Source organism: Pan paniscus, chromosome 16 (assembly GCF_029289425.2).
Source record: "Pan paniscus chromosome 16, NHGRI_mPanPan1-v2.0_pri, whole genome shotgun sequence".
Taxonomy (NCBI): domain Eukaryota; kingdom Metazoa; phylum Chordata; class Mammalia; order Primates; family Hominidae; genus Pan; species Pan paniscus.
In genome coordinates, this window is record NC_073265.2 from 68958707 (window position 1) to 68976233 (window position 17527).

Genomic DNA, 17527 nt, shown 5'->3' on the forward strand with positions numbered 1-17527 from the left:
TGACTAGATTGCCAAACCCCAAAATTGAAATTATTGTTTTGGGTGGTTTATAATGAAGCAAATATCTTTCATATATAAATCATCAGCTCATATAATTCTTACAACACAAAGTAGGTTATCCTTACTTTATAAATGAGAAACTAAAGTTCTGGAAAATTAAGTATTTTGTTCAAGGCCAAAGAATTTCCAAGTGGTAAAACCAGCACTGCTGTCCTGGTCTGATTTTAAATCTCATTTTTACTTGGTCCTTTGGCTCCATCTCTGTGAAATTCATGAGTAATATCTATGGAGAATCATTTTTTCTGTTAACCTCATAGGAACTGTTCATTCAAAACAGTATCTTCCCCTACATCTTGCACTTCCCAGTGTCTTTTTAAATTTACTATTATTTATTATTACTTTATTTATATTTTTTCTTTTTTATTGATACATAATAGTTGTACATATTTATAGGGTACATGTGATTATTTTGATACATGCAGACAACGTGTAATGATGTAATCAGGGTAATTAGGATTTCTGTCATTCAAACATTGATTATTTCTTTATCTTGGGAACATTTCAAATCTTCTAGCTATTTTAAAATAAACAATAAATTATTGTTAACTACAGTCACCCTACTGTGCTATCAAATACTAGAACTTATTTCTTCTATTCAACTGTATATTTGTACCTATTAACCAACATCTCTTCATCTCCCTGCTTCCCAGCCTCTGATAACTATCATTCTACTCCCTGCCTCCATGAGATCAACTTTTTTAGCTCCCACATACGAGCAAGAACATGTGGTATTTGTCTTTCTGTGCCTGGCTTGTTTCACTTAACATAAGGACCCCCAGTTCTATCCATGTTCCTGCAAGTTTGACAGAATTTCATTCCTTTTATTGAATGAATAATATTCCATTGTGAATATATACCACATTTTCTTTGTCTTTTATATATTGATAGACACTTGATTTTATATCTTGCCTATTGTGAATAGTGCTACAATAAATATGGGGGTGCCAAATATTCCTTCAATATACTAATTTCCTTTCCTTTTGATAAATACCCAGTAGTGGGGCTGCTGGATCATATGGTAGTTCTATTTGCAGTTTTCTGAGAAACCCCTTTACTAGTATTCACAGTGGCTGTACTAATTTACATTCCCACCAACGGTGTATAAGAGTTTCCTTTTCTCTGCATCCTTGCCACCTTTTGTTATTTTTTTATCTTTGGATAGTAGCCATTGTAACTGAGGTGAGATGATATCACATTGCGGTTTCAATTTGCATTTCCCTAGTGATTTGTGATGTCAAGCATTTGTTCATATACTTGTTGGCCATTTGTATATCTTCTTTTGAGAAATGTGTATTCAGATCCTTTGCCCACTTTTTAATGAAATTATTTGTTGGGTTTTTATTTATTTATTCACTTTTTGCTGTTGAGTTTTTGAATTCCTTATGTAGTCTGGACATTAGTACTGTGTTGAATGAATAGTTTGCAAATATTTTTTTCCATCTTACAGGTTGTCTCTTCACTTTTTAATTGTTTTCTTTGCTGTGCAGAAGCTTTTCAGCTTGATGTAATCTCATTTGTCTATTTTTGCTTTGGTTGCCTATGCTTTTGCAGTCCTACAGAAAAAAATCTGGACCCAGACCAATGTCCTGGAGTATTTACCCAATGTTTTCTTTAGTATTTTTATTATCAGATCTTAGATTTCAGCTTTCGATCCATTTTGATTGATTTTTGGTGTGGTCTAGTTTTATTCTTCTGCAGGTGGGTATCAAGTTTTCCCAGAACCATTCATGGAAGAGCATGTCCTTTCCCCAGTGTATGTTCTAGGTGCCTTTGTTAAATGTCAGTTTTCTATAAATACATGGATTTATTTCTGAGTTCTCTATTCAGTGTATGTTGTAGGCGCCCTTGTCAAATATCAGTTTTCTGTAAATACATGGATTTATTTCTGAGTTCTGTATTCTGTTCTATCGGTCTATGCATCTTTTTATACTGTTTTGGTTACTATAGCTTTGTAGTATATTTTGAAGTCAAATAACATGATGATCCTAACTTTGTTCTTTTTGCTCAGTATTGCTTTGGCTATTCAGGGACTTTTGTGGTTCCAGACAAATTTCAGGACTGTTTTTTTCTGTTTCTTTGAAGAATGTCTTTGCTATTTTGATAGAGATTGCACTGAATTTGTAGATTGCTTTGGGGAATATGGTCATTTGAACAATTTTAATTCTTCTGACCCATAAGCATGTAGTCTTTCCATTTGTTTGCATCCTCTTCCATTTCTTCAATCAGTGTTCTGTAGTTTTCCTTGTAGAGGTCTTTCACCTCCTTGCTTATATTTATTTCTAGGTATTTTATTTTGCAGTTATTGTAAATTGGACTTCTTTCTTGATTTCTTTTTCAGCTGGTTCATTATTGGTATACAGAAATCCTATTGATTTTTGAATGTTGATTTTGTATACTGTAACTTTGCTGAATTTGTTTACCATTTCTAAGAGTTTTGGTGGAGACTTTAGGTTTTCTATATTTAAGATAGTGTCATCTGCAAAGAGAGACAATTTGACTTTCTCTTTTCTAATTTGGATGCCTTTTATTTCTTTCTCTTGTCTGATTGCTCTGGTTAGGACTTCCAGTACTATGTTGAGCAGGAGTAGTAAAAGTGGGCATTCTCGTCTTAAAAAAAAAAAAAAAAGACAAGCTCTTAGACAAAGCTCTTAGAAAAAAAGACTTTCAGCTTTGCCTCATTCAGTATGATTCTAGCTGTGGATTTTTCATACATGGTTTTCATAATGTTGAGGCATGCTCCTTCTATGCCTAATTTGTTGAGATTTTTTTAATTACAAAAAGATGTTGAATTTTATCATATGATTTTTCTGCATCTATTGAGATGATATGGTTTTTGTCCCTCATTCTGTTGATGTGATGTATCACATTTATGGATTTGCATATGTTGAACCATCCTTGCATCCCTGCGATGACTTCCACTTGATCATAGTGTAATTATCTTTTTGATGGGTGTTGGATTCAGTTTGCTAGTATTTTGTTGAGGATTTTTGCATCAGGGATATTGGCCTGCAGTTTTCTTTTTTGTTGTTTTTTTGTCTGGTTTTAGTATTAGAGTAGGTACTGGCCTTGTAGAATGAGTGAGGAAGAATTCCCGCCTCTTCAATTTTTTGGAATAGTTTGAGAAGAATTGATATTAGTTCTTTGTAAGTTTGATAGAATTCAGCAGTAAAGCCATCTAGTCATGAGATTGGGAGACTTTTATTACTAATTCAATCTTGTTACTGGTTCTTGGTCTGTTCAGGTTTTCTATTTCTTCCTGGCTCACTCTTTGGAGGTTGTATATGTTCAGCAATTTATCTATTTCCTCTAAGTTTTTCAATTTGTTACCATATAGTTGCTCATAATAGTCTCTAAAGACCCTCTGAGTTTCTGTGCTATCAGTTGTAATGTTACCTTTTTCATTTCTGACTTTATTTATTTGAGCCTTCTCTCTTTTTTTCTTGGTTAGTCTAGCTAGTGGTTTAAATTTTTTTTCCCAAAAAGCCAACTTTTCATTTCAGTGATTTTTTTTTTTACTGCTTTTTATCTCTATGTCTTTTATTTCTTCTCTGATCTTTATTATTTGTTTCCTCCTACCAGTTTTGGGTTTGATATACATTTTTAGGTGGTTTATTTGAAATCTTTCTACAGTTTTGATGTAGGCATTATTGCTACAAACTTCCCTCTTAGAACCGTGTTTTCTGTATCCCATAGGTTTTGGTTTGTTGTGTTTTCATTTTTGCCTCAATAAATATTTTTTTTCTTAATTTCTTTATTGACCCAGTGGTCATTCAGGAGCCTGTTATTTAATTTCCAAGTATTTGTGCAGTTTCCAAAGTTTCTCTTATTAGTGATTTCTAGTTTTATTCCATGTGGTCTGAGAAGATACTTGATATAATTTTGATTTTTGAAAGTTTGTTGAAATTTGTTTTGTGGCCTAACATGTAGTCAATCCTGGAGAATGTTTCACATACTGATGAGAAGAATGTGTTTTCTGCAGCTGTTGGATAAAATATTCTATAATTGTCTGTTAGGTCCATTTGGTCTAAAGTTCAATTTAAATCCACTTTTTGTTGATTTGTTGGTTAACAGCTTCAGCACAATCCAGAAAACTGAACTCACATTCAGATGTTCCAGGGATGTTTCTGCTTTCTTGTGATGCCCTATTTATTGGCCATTGTTATGGCAGACCATGTTCCAGGAAGCACCATACACATCACCTCATCCAGAGCTAGGAGGAATCCCAAAAGGCCTCTACTCCAACTTCCTTCTCTAAATAAGCCTCTCTCTCCTGACGGCCCATGGAGAGTGACCCGGACAGAGTGCTGGCATCATGGCTCTGGTGTTGCAAAGCAGCTCAAATTAAGAATGGATTTCTAACTGGGTCAGCTCAGGGCAGGGCCCTCCAGGGAGAGCAAGCCAAATCGGGAAGAACAAGTATGGCCCAAAGGCCAAGAGCATGGGTTCCAGCCTCAAGTACGCTGGGTGTGATTCCCAGCCCTACCCAGCACAAGTCATACCACCTTGGACAATCTTCATAATATTCCTGTGCCTCACTTTCCTCATCTACGTTTCCTCATCTAGGTAATCTTTCCATGCCAGTTTTCTCATCTAAATATAATGTGTCCTCGAAGAGTTGTAAGAAATACATATGTTAATGTAGATAAAACTCTTAGCACAGTGCCCAGCACATTAAAATGTTCAACGAAGAGAAGCTTTGGCTTAGCTTAGCATAATTACCTACTACTCTCTAGGAAATGCCAAAGTTCAGATACCAAGAAGATGAAATATAAATGCTGAATCTGGATGACAAGGGGAGAATGGATGTCAGGATAGTTAAATCTCCAAGAGGGGATTTTCAGCAAAAAACCCGATCTCAGTTTTGTGTTTTAAATAAAACACTCAGCAAGCTATAAGAGTAGATTAGACGAGAGAAAAGGAGACCGAGTGCATCCAATTGAGTGACAGGGAAGGCTTGAAGCAGAAATAGAGATGAAAGGAGAGTTTAGAGAGTGGAGTAAGGGATGGATTGGCCTGGTGATGATGACAGGCAGGTTAGGGAAAAGGAGGAATTTCCATTTCTGGTGTGGGCAGCTAGACAGTGAGGCTGTGGGAGGCACAGGAAAGTTGAGGGTGGGTATGATGAGGAAAGTTCAGGACATGGTAGGAGAGGATGCATGGTAGGTGGTTGGGGAGGTGAGTCTGGAGCGCTGGAGGCAGAATCAGGAGTCACCAGGCCCCCGAATTTTTTGGCACCAGGGACTGGATTCATGGAAAACACGCCCTTGTGCTACCTGGCACATCCAGGGGCACATCCCTCTGACAACCAGCCATCATGCTTCCTCCTTCAGGAGCGAAAGCTTTCACCAGCCAATCTCAATCACAATAGAGCAGTGAGTTCTGAAAAACTGGCAAAAGGTAAAAGAGGTTTTTTGGAGTAAATGAGGAGGTGACAAACAGCAGCTGCTGGAAAGATAATAGCTTTCTGTGGCACTGAATGGAATCTCATAGAAATTAAAAGTAGGCAAGTATTTCAGAACCACAGCAGGGCCTCTCAAGATAGCAGTAAATATGACAGACAGTCAAAAAAATTACAAAAGCAAGACTCCATTTTAGGATGAACTTTTTTTCCTGTAAAATAAATTAGTTTCCATTATTGTGTATATGAGAAGATTTATTAAATGACCAAAAAATGAGAAGACAGAGAGAACTGTAAAACACAGTTTCACACAAACACTAAAATTATTAACATTTTAGGTTTTTCTATGCCAAATTGTAAAGACCATCGATGCTAGGAAGAAACTGCATCAACTAATGAGCAAAATAACAAGCTAACATCGTAATGACAGGATCAAATTCACACATAACAATATTAACCATAAAGTAAATGGGCTAAATGCTCCAATTAAAAGACACAGACTGGCAAAATGGATAAAGAGTCAAGACCCATCAGTGTGCTGTATTCAGGAGACCCATCTCACATGCAGAGACACACATAGGCTCAAAATAAAGGGATGGAGGAAGATCTACCAAGCAAATGGAAAACAAAAAAAGGCAGGGGTTGCAATCCTAGTCTCTGATAAAACATACTTTAAACCAACAAAGATCAAAAGAGACAAAGAAGGCCATTACATAATGGTAAAGGGATCAATTCAACAAGAAGAGCTAACTATCCTAAATGTATATATACCCAATACAGGAGCACCCAGATTCATAAAGCAAGTCCTTAGAGACCTACAAAGAGACTTAGACTCCCACACATTAATAATGGGAGACTTTAACACCCCACTGTCAACATTAGACAGATCAACGAGAGAGAAAGTTAACAAGGATATCCAGGAATTGAACTCAGCTCTACACCAAGCAGACCTAATAGGAATCCACAGAACTCTCCACCCCAAATCAACAGACTATACATTCTTCTCAGCACCACATCACACTTATTCCAAAATTGACCACATAGTTGGAAGTAAAGCACTCTTCAGCAAATGTAAAAGAACAGAAATTATAACAAACTGTCTCTCAGACCACAGTGCAATCAAACTAGAACTCAGGATTAAGAAACTCACTCAAAACTGCTCAACTACATGGAAACTGAACAACCTGCTCCTGAATGACTACTGGGTACATAACGAAATGAAGGCAGAAATAAACATGTTCTTTGAAACCAACAAGAACAAAGACACAACATACCAGAATCTCTGGGACACATTTAAAGCAGTGTGTAGAGGGAAATTTATAGCACTAAATGCCCACAAGAGAAAGCAGGAAAGATCTAAAATTGACACCCTAACATCACAACTAAAAGAACTAGAGAAGCAAGAGCAAACACATTCAAAAGCTAGCAGAAGGCAAGAAATAACTAAAATCAGAGCAGAACTGAAGGAGATAGAGACACAAAAAACCCTTCAAAAAAATCAATGAATCCAGGAGGTGGTTTTTTGAAAAGATCAACAAAATTGATGGACTGCTAGCAAGACTAATAAAAAAGAAAAGAGAGAAGAATCAAATAGACGCAATAAAAAATGATAAAGGGGATATCACCACCGATCCCACAGAAACACGAACTACCATCAGAGAATACTATAAACACCTCTCCGCAAATAAACTAGAAAATCTAGAAGAAATGGATAAATTTCTCGACACACCCTCCCAAGACTAAACCAGGAAGAAGTTGAATCTCTGAATAGACCAATAACAGGCTCTGAAATTGAGGCAATAATTAATAGCTTACCAACCAAAAAAAGTCCAGGACCAGACGGACTCACAGCTGAATTCTACCGGAGGTACAAGGAGGAGCTGGTACCATTCCTTCTGAAACTATTCCAATCAACAGAAAAACAGGGAATCATCCCTAACTCATTTTATGAGGCCAGCATCATCCTGATACCAAAGCCTGGCAGAGACACAACCAAAAAAGAGAATTTTAGACTAATATCCCTGATGAACATCGTGGCAAAAATCCGCAATAAAATACTGGAAAACCAAATCCAACACATCAAAAAGCTTATCCACCATGATCAAGTGGGCTTCATCCCTGGGATGCAAGGCTGGTTCAACATATGCAAATCAATAAACGCAATCCAGCATAAAAACAGAACCAAAGACAAAAACCACATGATTATCTCAATAGATGCAGAAAAGGCCTTTGACAAAATTCAACAGCCCTTCATGCTAAAAACTCTCAATAAATTAGGTATTGATGGGACATATCTCAAAATAGTAAGAGCTATTTATGACAAACCCACAGCCAACATCATACTGAATGGGCAAAAACTGGAAGCATTCCCTTTGAAAACTGGCACAAGACAGGGATGCCCTCTCTCACCACTCCTATTCAACATAGTGTTGGAAGTTCTGGCCAGGGCAATCAGGCAGGAGAAAGAAATAAAGGGTATTCAATTAGGAAAAGAGGAAGTCAAATTGTCCCTGTTTGCACATGACATGATTGTATATCTAGAAAACCCCATTGTCTCAACCCAAAATCATCTTAAGCTAATAAGCAACTTCAGCAAAGTCTCAGGATACAAAATTAATGTGCAAAAATCACAAGCATTCTTATACGCCAATAACAGACAAACAGAGAGCCAAATCATGAGTGAACTCCCATTCACAATTGATTCAAACAGAATAAAATACCTAGGAACCCAACTTACAAGGGATGTGAAGGACCTCTTCAAGGAAAACTACAAACCACTGCTCAATGAAATAAAAGAGGATACAAACAAATGGAAGAAAATTCCATGCTCATGGATAGGAAGAATCAAAATCGTGAAAATGGCCATACTGCCCAAGGTAATTTATAGATACAATGCCATTCCCATCAAGCTACCAATGACTTTCTTCACAGAAGTGGAAAAAACTACTTTAAAGTTCATATGGAACCAAAAAATCCTGCATTGCCAAGTCAATCCTAAGCCAAAAGAACAAAGCTGGAGGCATCACGCTACCTGACTTCAAACTATACTACAAGGCTACAGTAACCAAAACAGCATGCTACTGGTACCAAATCAGAGATATAGATCAATGGAACAGAACAGAGCCCTCAGAAATAATGCCGCATATCTACAACTATCTGATCTTTGACAAACCTGACAAAAACAAGAAATGGGGAAAGGATTCCCTATTTAACAAATGGTGGATAAGCTTTTTGATGTGCTGCTGCAAAGAAACTACCATCAGAGTGAACAGGCAACCCACAAAACGGGAGAAAATTTTCCCAACCTACTCATCTGACAAAGGGCTAATATCCAGAATCTACAATGAACTCAAACAAATTTACAAGAAAAAAACAAACAACCCCATCAAAAAGTGGGCAAAGGATATGAACAGACACTTCTCAAAAGAAGACATTTATGCAGCCAAAAGACACATGAAAAAATTCTCATCATCACTGGCCATCAGAGAAATGCAAATCAAAACCACAATGAGATGCCATCTCACACTAGTTAGAATGGTGATCATTAAAAAGTCAGGAAACAACAGGTGCTGGAGAGGATGTGGAGAAATAGGAACACTTTTACACTGTTGGTGGGACTGTAAACTAGTTCAACCATTGTGGAAGACAGTGTGGCGATTCCTCAGGGATCTAGAACTAGAAATACCATTTGACCCAGCCATCCCATTACTGGGTATATACCCAAAGGATTATAAATCATGCTGCTAGAAAGACACATGCACACATATCTTTATTGCAGCACTATTCACAATAGCAAAGACTTGGAACCAACCCAAATGTCCATCAATGATAGACTGGATTAAGAAAATGTGGCACATATACACCATGGAATACTATGCAGCCATAAAAAAGGATGAGTTCGTGTCCTTTGTAGGGACATGGATGAAGCTGGAAACCATCATTCTCAGCAAAGTATCGCCAGGACAAAAAACCAAACACCACATGTTCTCACTCATAGGTGGGAAATGAACAATGAGAACACTTGGACACAGGAAGGGGAACATCACACACCAGGGCCTGTTGTGGGGTGGAGGGAGGGGTAAGGGACAGCATTAGGAGATATACCTAATGTAAATGATGAGTTAATGGGTGCAGCACACCAACATGGCACATGTATACATATGTAACAAACCTGCACATTGTGCACATGTGCCCTAGAACTTAAAGTATAATAAATATATATATATATATATATATATATATATAACATTTTAGGTTTTTCTTCCAGGCTATTTTTACTGTGTATATATATATGTGTATATATATACATACACACACATAAATATATACACACATATATATAGAAACTTTGTATTTGATTTTTTCTCTTAACATTATAACAAAAGCATTTTTTGCAAGAATATATAAGATCATCCTTTCAACATAAAAACTAGCCTTATAATGGACCATTTAACACCAGGCATGGTAGCACGTGCCTGTAATCCCAACTACTCAGGAGACTGATAGAGAAGGACCACTTGAGCTTAGGGGTTCAAGTCCAGCCTGGGCAACATAGTGAGACATCGCCTCTTTTTTTAAAAAGTTGGGGGCATTTCATACAGAACAATTTATCAAATTGTAAGAGAAGCATTAAAAAAACACAATGGGAAAGGGGAGGTTTATCAGTAAGTGGTATTGGAAAATTAGCAACTTCAAAACAAAAACCAGACATTCATTTAAAGGTCTTTGTCTTACCCCTTGCACTAAAACAAATTCCAGATAGGTTAAAATACTTTTTTTAAAAAAATCAAACACAAAAACTAAAGAAAATATAATTATTGACTAAACTTCTGGAAAGGACTGTTTTAAGTTAAGACTTGATAGAACTAATCAAATATAAACCACAGAAGACTGACATCTTCTCTCCTCTGAGAACTGAATCAAATCAATCAGGAAATCACTAAAACCCCTAATGATAAAATGACAAAGGACACAAACAGATCAAAAGAGAAATACAACTAGTCAACAAACAGAAAACTGTGTGACTCCAGTAATAAAGAAGTAAAAACTAAAAATAATGTTATTCTTTTTTAAAAAGCCCATTTAATTAGCAAGTTTTAAACATTGTACTCAGTAAAGCAGTCAGGAATGGCTGTAATAACAAATAAGCACAAAGAGTCGATGGCTGGAAAGAAGGAGTGATAAGTTTTTCTGTTAAGGGACAAATAGTAAATATTTTAGGCTTTGTGGGTTTTCCGTTACAACTACTTAACTCTACCACTGTGGCAAAGGCAACGATAGATTATTTGTAAATGAATAGGCGTGACTGTGTTCTAATAAAACTTAAAAAGACAAGAGGTGGGCCAGCCTGGCCTGCAGGTCATAGCATACCAACCCCTGGCTTAAAATAAGTTTTATTTCTCCTTCATGCTTCATGTCCATTGCAGGTCAGCAGGAATGTTCTGTTCATTATCGACACTCAGGGATTCAGGCTGCTGGAGGCTCCAAATTGACTTTGGCTTCTACAATGACCTCATCAAAGGAATTCTAGAAACTCTCACCCAAGCAATTAAATGTTTCAACCACTCTCTTCTATTCACGTATTATTAATCAGTCACATGGTCTTGCCAAAATGCAAGGGGCCAGAAAGTTCAGTTTCCCCTCTACCCAGAGCTGGATATCAGTGAAAAGCATGAATGTGATAACCACACATAGTGCTAGTGAGGATGAGGAGAAACACATTCTTATGCTTGGCTGACTTTTGACATTCATGCAAGGACAGTAGGTTGCCAAATATAAAAATACAGGACGCCAGTAAAATTTGAATTTCAAATAAACCACAAATAACTTTTTAGTATAAGTGTGTCCCATTCACACCTTCCTGCCAGCCTGCATGGTGTGCACTTGTCAGACCTGTGGTGACCGTGAGGGGACCAGCCATCATGGTAAGGATTTCAGAGTCCAGGTCTTTAAAGCTGTTTATACTGAGTGCTGACTACATACTCGACACATGCATGTATATGAGATAAGTTATTTTCCTATTATAGGAAACAGGCTAAAAGAGTTTAAGTACAAATGTATAATATCACAAATGTGGTTAATGGTGGAGCAAGGACAAGACTGTTCATCTCCATGCTGTATTGGTCCTACCATGCCATAAAAGAGGTCTGGGAGGTGCAGAGTTCTCCTCCCTCAGTTTCCCATCAGTGGAATGATGGAGTTGGACCCAGAGGTCTCTAAGGATCCCTGGTTCTGAGAGTCTTTGAGTCAGGGATGCTTTGAAATCAACCATTCCAACAAATGTGTATTGTGGGCCCAGGGACATGCATTTTGAGAACAATTCCAGTTTAATGAATATCAGTGCCAGTTTTGATTGTTTCAAATAAAATTATGAACTGTGACAAATTCAGTGACTCACTCACTTCAAAGAAAGTGCCTGATGGGTGGAGGAGGTTAGGAACTTCAACCTTAGAGGCCTGAAGAAAGAGCCTGTGTTTGTCGTAACTGCGCTGGTCTAACCTGGGTGCCAGAACACTCGGGACAGAAATGAGTTCAACCTTTTACTAACCATGAGCACTTAGGCAAGTTACTTCTCCCTTCTGTGCCTCAATTTTCTTATCAGCAAAATGGACAGCAATAATAGACAAAGTTTTTGTAAGAAAGAAATGTAACAATACACAAAATGCACTTGAAACATTGCCTGGCACGTAAATAATAAACAAACAAAAACACATAAACGCTATGTTTTATTATTATTACCCTTCCCCAGAGTCCAGTCCTTTTGGTTATTCCTTTCAGGCTTTGACTCCAGAATGACCCAACAAATGTAAATATCATACTTGCCTTGCAAAGATTTTGTTATCCACCATACTTAGCTTGATCCTGTAAATAAAGACTCCCATCCTTCCAAAAATTATTTTCATTCATTTATTCATTCACTTATTTACTACATATTTACCGAAAGCTTCCCTTGAGGCAGGCAAAGATTCACAGATTCACAGAGTGGAGGTTACAGCAGTGAAAACAAGGGGCAAACCTCCTGCCCTCAGAGAGTGAGCAGGCCAGTGCAGAAGACAGATAATAAACAGATCAACAGACAGACACATGCCAGGTGGATGAGTACAGATGAGTATACTGTTTTAGACAATGTGGTCAGAGTTGACAGAAAGAGTTCATTTTGTTCTGCAAAGTAGAGCGAAGAACCAGCCTTTGGCTGCTACTTTGAAGAAGACAGCAGTGTGTACCTCACTTGGGGGACATTCCACATTATGGAAAGTCTTTCTAGGAAGACTGGGGGCCTTTCAGCCTTTCCAGTGGGGATACCTGGCCCAGGGAGGTTACAACTCTCCTAAGTATCAGAGTTTGGATTCTAATGAAAGTCCAGCTGCTGCTAAAGCTGCAGAGGTTTCCATGGGATCTGTCACCTCTTGTGCTTCCTGGGTTCACTGATATGTGACTCAGTGGCCACATCATAGGAGAGAGTGTGAGACTCTTGGCTTAAGAAGTGATCTCAGGGCACTGAGGCCAGCTCCCAATGCAACCTGGGTATCATCTCCATAGAGTCCTGGGAATATCTGAGCAACCCCCTCTTGATTCTCCCAAGGACTTCTGCAAGGAGTCCCCGTGAACCTAAACCACAGTGAGGGAGTCACCTTTCTACTTCTCTTCTTCACAGTTTTTCACCTTCCCCACATACACACTCAGAGCACTCAGAAAGAAGAAATCTGTTCTCTGAGAATCTCAGGTTAGAGGATGATTTCCGATGATCCACTGGGAGTGCTTCATCTCCCCCAGAGAAATTACCAGGCATCACCTGTGGTCTCAGCCTGTTGACCCCCATCCACCAATGCTGGAAGATGCTGCCTGCTCCTGGAGAGGAAACCTAGGGGGTCCTCTGTGGGGGATCCTTCTCCACAAAGCCCAAAAAGGTCCATCTTAACTGCCCCCATGGCCTTTCTCTGAACCACACAGACCCATGTCCCTCAAAAAGACAAACCGTATAGGAAAACATCTTAGCATATCTCATCTTATTCTAAGCAGAGCATCTTCGTCTTGAACTGGCAAACCAAATAGATTTGTGAGGGAAGTCAGGCACAGCTGGGCACACCTAAAATGCCCAAGGGCTTACAGGTATGGGTTTAGTGATGGCTTCAGAACAAAATATAAACAGTTGCACACTCAAATAAAAATGCATTTCATTCATAACCAAATTGAAAGGCTTCAGGCTCTGTGAGTAATCTTGGGCTGGTCTTTTTATATTCTCAGTCTCCTAATTTAACCATCTGGAATTCTTTCTAAAGTACCATCCTATTCAGCATTTAGAAATGAAAGACTTGATTTTAAATGGAAAATCTACATTTCATTGTAAAGAGAGAACTTGACATCCGTGGCCCATTCTGCACAAATCACAAATATGTATGCTTAGCAGATGATGAAGGTAACTCCAGAAATGTATTTCACACATGGCAGGAGATACGCAAATGGATGAATGCACTGAAGAACCTGTCAGTGCACCCCTGTCCAGCGTCCTAGTGTCCTACAGTATCTTTTCTGAGCTTCTGGAATGTTAGCGTAACACATGTTGACATCATATCCAGATGGAGAGTAACCTGTAGACTGCAGCGTGATCCTCGGCTAAACAACACACCACGGTCCTGCCACACAGTTCAAAATCAGTCTCAGTTGCTTGATCTCTAAAATGGAACTGAAAACCAAACCTCACAGTATTTTTATGAGGCTCAAAAGTTAAAATCAAAAAAATATGTGTATGTTCTTGGGAAAAGTTAAGCACTATTTAAAAGTTACTTTCCAAATAAGAATAATTCAGGATGGGGGCGGGGAGTAGGGTCTAAGAGTTGCAGATCCCAAAGGACCCTGGGAGTGGGATGGGGGGCTTGAGGTCCTCACCATTGTCATGGCTATCATTTGGCAAGAGCAAACCCTAAAGAGCCCAGTGTGCCCTCATAAACAGCATGGGCTTTATCCGGTCAGGGCGAGGAGCTTCCGAGGTTTTCTCACAGGGAAATGACATGGGCAGATCTGAGTTTTCTTTCTGCTGCTTCTTCCCCAGTTTAGGCTACTCTGACATTCCCACTTCCTGCATATTACAACAGCCTCCTAATGTGTTGTCCTTTTCCCAATGGTTGTGCAAGAAGAAATTAGGAGGAGGATAACAAATTAGGAGGCTGTTGTAATATGCAGGAAGTGGAAATGTCAGAGAAGCCTAAACTGGAGCAGAAGCAGAAGAAAGAAAAGGAGGAGAGATGCTCATAAGTATTTAGAAAGAGTTGGCAGAGGTGGGGTGGGATGCAGGAAAGAAAGAAATCTGGAATGAGTCCTAGGTGCCTGCTTGGGAAAACTAATTGGAAGGTATTGATTGAAGTCATAAATCCAAGCAGAAGAGCAGGATTTTCCCAATTTCTTCTGGCACCACCCCTTGCAAGGTTTTTACACCACTATTGGTGATCACTAATATGTTGAGCCTTGGAAATGTTGTGTCTGAAGATGCCCAGTTGGGGATAGATCTCCAGCAGGCAATTGGATATCCTGGTCCTGAATTCAAGATGGATGTCAAGGCAAAGGAATTCAGTTTGGAAATTGTTGGCAGTCTATTGCTAATAGTTGAAGTGATAAATCCAGATGAGATCACCTATATGGAAGACATACTGCTTTACTTGATGTGGAAGTATCAAACGCGATTGCTGGGGATTCAGTCATAAAGCTGCCACAACCCCAGGCAAAACATGGCCAATCATAGCAAACAAGGCCCTTGCATTACACCATGGATGGGCACTTAAGCCAAGAAAGACCAATGCAGAATCTTCTCTGAGGTAGATACATGGAACTGAGGAAGCCTAACTGCAGACTCAAGCCCTCACACAGAGGAAGACAGAACAAGAGATGGAGAGAAAGACAAAATCCAGACAACAACCCTTGCATCCTAATTTAGCTAAGCCTGAAGCTGGATTCTCCCCTGGACTTGCCAATTGTGAGCCAATGAATTACCTTTTATTATTATTGTTGTTGTCTATGTTAATTTGATTTGAGTTTCTTGCAAACCAAATAGTCTTCAGCAACACACAAATTGGTACCAGAAGTGAGGTGCTGCCAAAAATAAAAAATAAAAAAAATAAACAGCCTAAAGAACAGAATTGGCTGAGTCAAGGCAAAAGTGGAAAGTTATGGAAATCCCTCTGCTTTCTGAGAAGCTGGTGTTGCATATTGTATAGCAATAAAGTAAGTAGCTGAATCCTCATCTATCTCAGGACTCAGATCATCTGTCCATTAAGCCTGGAATCTTAGGGAACTTAGTTGGAAAATATGCGTCTAGGGGAGAGGGGTAATAGAACTTGGCTGGTGCAGCTACAATGTGAAACAGGTCCAGAACTGAGAGATGGGTTACATAAAAGAGATTGAGTATATAAGGAAACATATTGCAGGTAATTGGAGCCAGATTTCTCACTGTCACCAAAGAGAGGTAGCATATGAAGAGTGGAAAAGTGTGAACAAATCCTGGGGTGGTGGACTGGAACTGGAAATATCAATGTGGATCTATGGTTTTTAATAAACAAAGGGAGATACATACAGAAATAGATAGAGAGACATGTGATTGTGTGTATGTACTTAAATGTATTTAGATACACATATTTCCTGACTCTTTCCACTAAGAGGGCTGAGAAGCTATGACCTCCCAGAAACACACAAGATCTTTTGAATTTTGGCTTTTAGATCTTATTCTTCATTAAAAGGAGCAGGACTCCATGAAGAAATGCCTGAGTGTAGGGAAAATGCAAGATGAACCTGGAATACCTTCATATGCCAAAAAGAAAGAAAACACTCAAACATGAATAGAAACATGGACACAGGACACAGGAGCCAGCTTGGAAGGTCTCCCACTAGCCAAATCTGGAAAGCTTTGGGCATCAAAATAAATAATGATAATCATGGATTGTAATCCATTTAATAAAATAAGAATCCATGAATCTGTATGGATTTAACTAAATAAATGGATAAATACACAAAGGAGTTCTACCTCATAGTAGAATACCAACTAATAAATGTAGAAGAAAGAATGGAATCAGAAAAATCACCATATGGCCAACACTACAGTCATAATTGACTAAGGCACGAATTATTAGTAGATGCAAAAATTAGTAAGTGAAAGTTTGATGAGGAAGAGAATGCTTCGTAGAAAACTACAAAGCAGGAAACATGGTTGAGAATAAGACTAAGACCCAGGTGGAGCTCCTCTCAAACTGCTCCTGCTGGCAGATACAGGAGCCAGCAGGAGAACCTGATGCAGTGTAGGCACACCTCAAAACCGGGACTTAGCCTGGGAGGGTTCTTGGCTTCGCCTGGGAAGGAATTCAAGGGCAAGCCAGTGGTGTTAAACAGCAACTCTGATTGAAGCAGCAGTGTACAGCAGCAGCAGAGGTGCTGCCCCTTGCAGAGCAAGGCTACCCCATAGGCAGTGTGCTCAGGGTAGCAGGTCAGAGCCAGTTCTGTGGTCATGTTTATACCCACTTTTAATTATATGAAAATTAAGGGGCAAACTGCAGAAATTTCTAGAAAAAGGGTGGTAACTTCTAGGTTATCAGTCATTGACATGGAAAAAGGTGGTAACTTCTGGGTATTGCCATGGCAATGGTAACCTGACATGGCACATTTGTGGGCATGTCTTATGGAAAGGTACGTCCACCCTGTCCTTGTTTTAGCTTGTCCTCAATTTGGTCCGGTGTCTGAGTGCTGCCTCTGGAGTCAAACCTATCCACGGTGATGCTACCCGGGCAAGGGCCTTACCTCCCAGTTCTGTTGTTTCATGTTGCCACAAAGGCATGTCTGAAGAAAACTACAAAGCAAAACATCTAGGCCTGTAGCTAACACAGAGATATTAAAAAGCTGAAGCCTAGATTCAAAGAGCACTTAAAATTTTTCTGTGCAACAAGAAGGCTAGAAGTAGGTGGTTACTGACATCGATCCAGTAGATTTAGGGCTAACATCTCTGAGATTTTCTTGGCTTTTCCCTCATATTCCTCCCCCAAACTGCTGCAACTCCAGCCACCATATCTGCATTCCAAGCAAAAAGGAAAA